The following is a 7,533-nucleotide window of genomic DNA, read 5'->3' as shown; positions in this document are numbered from 1 at the left end:
CGATCAACCTTGTTGTCAAAACAGGGATAACCCTCTACTGTACAAGAATGCAGACTATAGGAAGGCGACAACTAACTAGCTTTGCCATGAAAAGGAAGACAAGTAAGTGTCTCCCATAACAGAACATCCTCCTACACATAAGAATGTCGGTCTAATACCCCTTTTGCACGGACATAGGAATATCTTATAGCTCTCCTCTTGAGGATTTCAAGATTTATTCTGGGTTCTGCTTGCATTTCGATCGATTAAGTCACGGCAATTTTCACATCTAATCAAATAATTGTCATAGATGCGCTCTAGAAAGCGAATTCAGGACCTCTACTCTACTCTTTGCAGAGAAGAAAGTTTCAGTTTAATATATGTGGTGCAGTAAGCAAGCGAGTTTAGGTAAAAACGAAAAGAGTGTACTTGTTAGCAACCAAACTAACAGACTGACGTACAATCTGCTGCTGTATATATCAGGCCTCTCTTTACAAATTTCATTTCATAAATTAAACAAACAAAGTTAAGAAGATATTGATACATGCAGTAGAAAGAAATTTAAGCAAAAAATGGTGTGGATTGAGCATCCAACCAAATTCAATTCTGGGCCTGCATATACAGATTGAACGGACAAGTTGAGGTTTCCTCTTGCTATGAATAATGAGAAATCTGCTCCTAAAGTAATGTGCCAAGTGATTTGCTTGATAAGTACACATGTCAGTTTACCTAGCTAGAACAGGTCCAGACTATTACCGAGTCATTTAACTAGTTAACAGCAAGCATTACCAAGACCAATTGGGGCCATCAAGGCCAAACCGAAAATCTAAGTAGGCCATGCACGAAGGCCATGACCTAGAGCTATACCGTGGCCCGATGACCATGTGCCCAGAGCAAAGGGGAGAGCAGAGGGTATACCTTTCAACGTTTGTACTCGAGGGCGAACCATGTTGTTGCCGATGACGGTGGAGACGAGAGGGTTGTCATAGCTAGTAGCTGCACATGGAGCTTACGACGAACCTGAACAAGGTAAGCACAAAACTACTAAATACATTATTCTGTTAAAGGAATAGACAAACAAGCCTAATTAGTAGAATCTCAAATCAAACATGAAGAGGGAAAATTAAAAGCGGAGGGGGATGCGTATTCATAAAGTTGAGGCATGTTATTAGCAATAGAAGTGAAAGACACCATTTTGATTAATCTTGTTGTCAAAACAGAGATAACACTTCTACTGTACAAAGGGAGATAGTTAAGCTTTCCTCTTGAGGATTTCAAGATTTATTATGGGTTCAGCTTGCGTTTCAATTCCTTCAAGACAATTTTCACATCTGATGCTCCATATATTGGAGAGTAATGCATAGTAGTTATCTAAGATCTTGAATCTGTAGTAAGAAGGTGAGGTTAGAAGAAGGTTACGCTTTTGTTACTTGGCATCAGGGTCATCCAATTTGCTTGGGGTTTCTTCTTCATCTGCAATCTTCCATCTGTAGTAATCACAAATTAGACCATAATTAAGCAAAGAGACAGAGAGAGAAGCAATAACCATGAAGAAAGATTCAGTTTTTTCTCACAGCTAATCAATTATTGTGATGGATGTGCTCTAGCAAGCGAATGCAGGAAATCATGTCTACTCTCTGCAGAGAAGAAAGTTTTCAGTTTTATATATGTGGTGCAGCAAGCAAGCGAGTTCAAGCGAAAACTAAAACATGGTACTTTGTAGCAAGCAAACTAAACGACTCGAGTACAATTTGCTACTTTCATGGCTATATGAAAGAATTACTACTCCAAGTATTAGTATTTCTGATGGATGTTCTTCATCAAACGCCACACGTCTTGTGCAGGGTTTCGCGTAATTAGTGTACATACTATTTCCAGTTTGATTTCAGTTGTCCTACTAGAAACTACTCCCTCGGTAAATAAATACGACACGTTTTAGATCACTCGAAAGTAGTGATCCAAAACGTCTTACATTTGTGTACAGAGGGAGTACATTTGTATTTACCGTCGTAATTACCAATAACCAATCGGTTATATATTATGCACTTGTACAGAATCCAACTTTACTGCCACAATAGCTAGGTTACCATAGAATCCAACTTGATAGGAATGAATGAACAAGTACTGGATCCTGAGTTTGATCCACAATCACATAGGTTTTGCTGAAGCAGTAACCTCAAATCTGTGTCCTGTTGATGCATGCACTCTGTGTGGCACTGACAGACTAACAACAGAACAGACTGGAGTGTGTATATGCCAATTAAGCCTCTCTGTAGAAATTTCATTTCATTTCATTTCATAAATGAAACACGCAGGCAGAGTCAGGAAGATGTGAAAAGAAACTAAAGCAAAAAAAAATGGTGTGGATTGAACATCCAGCCAGATTGGATTTTGAGGACGCACGCACATACAGATTGAACGACCAAACAAACAAGCAGGCAGTGAAGTGATGTGAATCCTGTGGGTACAGATGCAACTCGTGCGTGCTCCAGATTTAGATGTGGGGGAATGGGAGAGAGGGAAACTGAAACTCACCATGTGCAGCGGCCGCGATGGAGGGAAGGATAAGCAGCCGTCGTGGAGGAGGAGACGAATCCTCCGCGTGAGCAGCAGGCGTCCATTGAGAGGCACGCCGTCCACCATCAGGAAAAAGTGGGCTCGTCGGGGACAGCACCGGACGGGAAGGAGAACGGGGAGGCCGTCGCCGTGGATGGTGGATTTGGCCCCGGAGCTCGATCCGCAGCCACCACCAGCGGCGATGGAGAGGATCCGCGAGACGGGGTAGGGTGGTTGACCAACAGCTGGAGAGGAGGGACTTCGGTGGAAACCGGGGATGTGGTGGTTGGCGGCGGCGCTTCGAGGTGGAGGTGGAGGTGGAGGTGGAATGGCGTGGGTTGGGAACTTGGGATGGGGAAGCGGCGGCTGCGGGGGATTTGTTTGGTGGTTTTTTCCCTTTCCTCTCGTCTCGTCTGCTCCTCTCCCCCTCTCTCTCTTTTGCGGTGCGCTTTGCTTGGCCAATCCCACGCTTACCCACGGATCCATGTCTTTTTGATTGGTTGATACAACCCTCTCACGGATCAAGGGCCTACGAACCCATCCCAGCCGCCCAACACCCCATGATCCGACGGCTGCGACGTGCGTGCCCGTGGCTGCAGCTAGTAGTGCTAGTACCAGTTTTTTCTTTTGTCTTGGGCTGATTGCTAGGTTGTTGAGTGGTGGTGGTGTCATTTAATCCGTTCCTCTCGTTTTCTTCAATGCTTTCAATTACATGTCCCATGGATCGATGAACGCTCCCACGGATCCTCAAGGGCTAGTGACTCGATCCCAGCCGACCAACATCCGATGATCCGACTGTCTATGACGTCCATGGAACGGGGGCTACTGTACTATTTTTTTTCTATTCCGGCTGATCATTCGTGGGTTTTTTTCTTCCTCTCTCGTTTGGCCTTCTTTTCCGATGCTTGGTCAACCGCATGTCCCATCGATTGATCTTTTCCCCACTCATGCCTTCCACGAATCAAGCATCACGAATCGCTGCACGCTCACTAGTTCGCTATGACCTCTAACAAATTGACCCCCTCTCAAACCGATCCCAGTTGCCCGCCCAGATCTAATGAAAGAGGAAGCAGACTGGTTTGGTCTATGCTTGAGCACGATGTCGTGTTTCTCCCCCTATCACTCTCTCTCCACTAGATTTCAAGCACGGGAGCGGACCGAGATATTCAAACTCATTTGGCTAAGAGCGGTAACGACAACGAGATTCCAGTTTGCAGAACACTTGTTACGTAAGGGCATCACCAACGTTGACCCTCAAACACCCGCATTCGTCCGGGCCGCACGGTCCGGACGTGTTTTGCCATCCTAAGCAGTCCGAACATCCTTTTCTCCGCAAAACCGAGGGGCTTTGCGGGCGCCCCAACTACTGCCACGGACGCGTCCGACACCCCCAGACGAACCCATATCTCTCTCCTGACTCTCTCGTGCTTTCCCTCCAACGGACGCGTTGCTTCCCTGCCGCATTCATGCCGACCCAGAGCGGCTGACATTGATGTTGCAAGATGTGATTGAATAGGAGGGTGTCGCTAACCGACGTGATCACATGTGTCAATGCGGACGCGCCGTCCCGAGAAACCTACTCTGGCCGTTGTGCCGCATTGAAGCTGTCTGACCTTCCGTTTTTCTGGTCTGGTCGCGGCTATATATACCGTGCTCCGGTGATCCATGTCCACTCCTTCAATTTTCCTCCTCCTCTCCGAGCGCCTCCTAATCCTCCGGCAATGACCAATTGATGGTTCTCCAGGCCGGCAGGCAGCGATGACGGCAATGGTTCTTCATCCGGTTCTTGGCATCGCTGCCATCAATCTTCAGGGCCCTCAGACTCCACAGCTGTCAGCTCCTCCTGTAATGAGGAGATCGTCAGCTCCTTTGGCAATGAGGAGGACCAGGCCGCCGCTACTTCAGTAGCCACGCCTCCACTTGGAGGCAGCTCTGACGGACGAGGAGATGGAGATGATGATAGAGGGGTCACTCTTGGAGCGTGGTCTGGCGGTGCCCTCGTCGCCGCAATCACGGCGTACGAACTGGGCACAAAGTAAAGGACTCAACATCGCCACCGCATTATCGGTATGTCCGGATCCGCAGGCCAGTGTCACGACCACTAACACCAGCTCATCAAGGAGGAACTGTCGTCCGCGATTGCCAACGCATGCAAGCGCATCCTCCACTACCTTGGTGATGGTGGACCCTCTTTGTCGCGGGCCATTGTGTCTGCGTTTGATCCATAACGACCTGGACCTAGTGGCGGCGCGGTATTTTGACCGGTCCGTCACCACCACAGAGACGGTTGTGCGGCATCGTCGCCGCCTTGACGGGGAGCTCACCAAGATTTGCGAGGAATGGTCGATAAACGACACCTCTGCCAATTCTAGCAGGGGCAAGGCCACCGCTAGGGCACCATGGCCGAGGGCGGTATTTGCCATTACGGCCCTCTACATGGTGGAGGAGCAAGCGGACCGGCTCCTCTGGGAGCGCCAAGCGGCGGCCGGGCAAGGCTACCGCAGCGGCCCTTCGCCCTACCGTTGCTGAAGGGACGATGATGATGACGACATTGACGACAGGGGTGGTGCGGCCCAGGCCAAGTGCACGAGGTCATCGTCTGCTATAATTTAGCCTCCTAGTTTTTTTCTATTTTAGTTAAATGGTCGAAATATTGTCTGTTTTATGTAAATTATGTCTAAACTATGCTGACATATGTTGTTTTGATATAATTTATCTAGTTTGTTCAAAATTGGTTTGAAATATATGCGGGCAGCTTTAGATAGCCGGCTCCCGCATCACTGTACATGGACTGGTCGTCACCGGTCCGCAGACGGATACGGTGTCTGGTTTAGGGGTCAGTGTTGGAGATGCCCTATGTGGTTGCATAATAGTTAAAGGTTTATGTTGTTTCATCATCATTCATGCATCTCCGTATATGTCCGAACTCAATGTCAACTCAGTCTATTGTGGTTGGGAATATTTAAATTCCTCCCAAACTATTCAACGGTAGATGATATAGTATTATAGAGGACTCAAATAAGATTATAAATACAACAAATAATTTTCAAAATTCCTGTCATTTCATGCAAAATATATGTTTTAGGTTTATTGTAAAGGAAAATTTTAAAATATGTTTCGGCCAAGATGAGTTGTAATGATGACAACACAATGATGATGATGGTTTTAAGTTTGACCTCACGAGAGAAGACACGCGTGATGAGTTTGATCACATGTTCACGCTTGAGGCTAAATTTCCACCCGTTAGTGGTGTGGGCATCAATAATGAGTCTATGTTAGCCCATCAATGGAGAAAACTAGATGCGCCCACACCCCCTTCAAGACGGTCTTGCTCTTGTACTTGAGCTTCGACGACATGGCGGAGGAGCGGTACGACCGAGGACACGGGGACGAGACAAGACGACAACTGAGATTTGACGCACCTTTTCACCATGTTATTCTCTTCGACATGCAAGAGAACAATGCATTACTTTGCACCATAAGTATGTTAATCATTGAAAATCAATGTCCCTCCCGGGCGCTTGTAGAAGGAGAAAGTAATGACCACATGTTTTTGCAAATGTTGGTGAATAAAGCACCCCCCTACAGAAGTGTGCAATACTACTTACTAAAATTAGTGGGTATAACTCTTATTCACTAATGGCATGTCTGTGCATGACCACATCACAAGTCATGGCGATATATATTTGTGGGGGTATGTAGGAGAACTCACAAAAGTATTACCGGCCTTTCATTTTAGAGGCAGTGTTGGAGATGGTGACAAACGATGCCATAATCTCTCTCTACCACGCCCGCCTCATATTTATATCTCTCAACTCCTCCCTTATCTCTCTCAACCCCTCCAGAACTTGGGCATAACATGCAGGGCTGTCAAGGGAGTTCGGGCTGTATGAGTTGCTCGAATCTCTAACAAACCGCACAAATCTCACCTTTTTCTGTAGTACCTCAGTGTGTCATAATTGTTTATCTGAAGAAATAAGGGGAACAACCCAGAATTTTGTATTGCAGAAAAGCATGAGATTAACGACAAGCCTAGTCTTGTGTGTACGCACTTGAGAAGCAGAGACCCATGGCTTTTCACTTGGGAGCTCGGAACTTTGCTATTCTGTGTCCCCACCCAATACCGGAGCCACTGAGCCAAAGCCACCAACACATGCATGTTTAATAGATTTGTTTGTTAATATTGTTTTCGTTGACACAAAACATATATACACGGTTCTTTCATAAGTTGGCGCTTGTCATTTTGTGTCAGTCCATCATTATTTGTGGAAGTGGACTTTATACCATGTGGGTATCTACGATCCATTGTAACTGCCAGTATATTAGGTTAGCCAAAATCAACCTTGCAAAACCTCATCACTATCCAGTGGGCCCCAATGCTGAACTAATCTGTTCAACATATCTATGATAATTAAAATTATTGATGTTCACCTCATGTAAATATTTTTTGGTCACATAAGGGCATCTCCAACACTGTCCTGCAAACCAGACATCGTATCCGCCCGCAGACCGGTGAGGACCATGGACTCTAATGCGGGAGCCGTCCATCCAAAGCTAGCTTTTATGGTCTCATTTCAAAGGGAATTTAATGAAAAACAAAACAAATTTGATGCAAATTTAAACAAATAGAACCATATTCATTGAAATTTGGATGATTTTACATCAAGCCGGATGATTTTCATCTAAACCGGACCACATTCATTACATTCTCGACATATTTCAACTAAAAGCCCTATTCTAACCTAGTCTAAATGATCGTCGACGCCCGTTTCCCAACACATGTCTTCCCTATGTCCGTCAGCAAGCTCACCGGATGGTTGTGAGCCCCGGGAAGCAAAGCTTTAGTGGGAGGAGGTAAGGAATAGCCGCGGCTATTTGGCCGACGATGAACAGCCCGCCAAGCTTAGTTTCAACGGGAGGGGAAGTGTAGTGACCATCATGGGACTCGGCGTCCTCCCATGTTCTACTCTTCCTTGCTACCAGCTGTGCCCGTGGACG

Source organism: Triticum aestivum, chromosome 3B (genome assembly GCF_018294505.1).
Source record: "Triticum aestivum cultivar Chinese Spring chromosome 3B, IWGSC CS RefSeq v2.1, whole genome shotgun sequence".
NCBI lineage: Eukaryota > Viridiplantae > Streptophyta > Magnoliopsida > Poales > Poaceae > Triticum > Triticum aestivum.
Note: the sequence above shows the minus strand (reverse complement) of the source record.